Below are 1687 nucleotides of genomic sequence, written 5' to 3'. Positions count from 1 at the left end.
CAGATGTGTTCATTATTGATCTGGGTCAATTAACATTATGACTTCCTGTCTACAACAACAACAACATACGGTCAGGTTTTACCTTTCAATGTGATATGTAATCACTCTGGAAGTGCCTGCCCACTTGCTTCTACTGCTACCCTTAAAAGTGATTCTTATCAAACCAGTTGTTTTTTTATCACCAGATTAGAAGTTAGAAATGATTTTTTTAGACTCAAGTGATAAACTGGGATTTGGAGTTGATATTTCTCTGTATTGTGCAAATGTATTTTTATTCATCATTAAAATCAAAGAGTTTGACTATGTAACCTCAGTGATTCCACTCCGTTCTGATTCTGTGAATCCAGCATTGCTGAAATGTTTTTAGACTATAGAGCGCTTTTTTTAGTTTATATCTTTATATCATCTCAAGTACATCAGATTATAGTAAGGAATTATAGCAACACCACACATTGGTTCAGGTCAGTATTAACTAGCTTAGCCAGGGGAAATTCATTCAGTTAGTAAAAGTCTTGTTACTCAGCAGTTGGCCAGCAGGAAGCCTCTCAGAATGTACTTTTCCAATACTCTCGATCCATTGACAAGAAGTACGAGGAGTTGCTGTCACTCTTATTCTTACAGAAAAGGATTAATACCACTACTCCTGATTTGTCTTTTGGCTTACATTATACATGTGCTGGGCTAACAGCTTTTCCTCTAATATATCGAATGTTTAAAACACTTTTGAGTAGGGTCTTAATGTTAGTGGTGGTGACTCATTGTTTCTAGCCAGTGAAACAAAGGGCTGTCTCAGTTTGAAAGTGGTGACAGCACTAGTGCCTTCTCACTGGTAACATTTGGCAGATATTTTAGTGTCTACATTTTCTGGAGAAATGGAGTTAAAGCCTTACACTGATCTGATCCTTCTCTTTTGACTCAATATTGATAAATCCATGTTAATATTAATATTTTTACTAATTCAAATACCATGCTAATAGTAGAAATAGTAGTTAAAGTAGATATGGTCCCTGTCCTCATGGCCCTCTTCTAGTCTTACAGATGTGAGTACTTTTTGACATGTAGTCACAGCTTAAGGTGATAAATTTTCTCTAGCCTGTAGTAGAACATTAAAGATTCACCTATACATACTTTCTCTAGCCTGAATTACATACAGAAGTTAACTTTTCACAGAATTTGATCTGATTTACAAATTATTATACATTCCAAGGAAAATTTTCAGGCATCTAAAATAATTTATAGATTAAAAAAATCAAACCCTTAATGCATTTTGGTGCTGTACCACCTTAAACATAAAATATAGTTTCTTATCCAGAGCATGAATTTATAGGAAATCCTTAGAACTGTTATAGAAACCTTTCTTCACGCCAGTGAAATCATGCCTCAAGGAATTAAAGAAACCAATTACTAAATTCTTGGGCTTACAGGATAACAGATAGGAAAAGAAACAACTTGCTGAAAACACTGAAACTCCCTCTGCTTGTGAGATCAAGAACTGGCTGAAATCTGTTGCAACCAAGTTGGCCAACGGGAGTTGTGCAGAACAAGCTTGCTGATGTCATAACCTGCATTTCCATTGCATGTTTCATAGAAACTCCCCCTGAATTTGCACATGTGACCCATGAATTAGCATACAGAGATAATAGCACTCCCTAAGGACTTTCTTGAACTCTCTTTTCCTTCCATCATC

This window comes from Carlito syrichta, unplaced genomic scaffold, assembly GCF_000164805.1.
Source record: "Carlito syrichta isolate Samal-C Ts95f unplaced genomic scaffold, Tarsius_syrichta-2.0.1 Scaffold130600, whole genome shotgun sequence".
In the NCBI taxonomy this organism is placed as follows: Eukaryota; Metazoa; Chordata; class Mammalia; order Primates; family Tarsiidae; genus Carlito; species Carlito syrichta.
Note: the sequence above shows the minus strand (reverse complement) of the source record.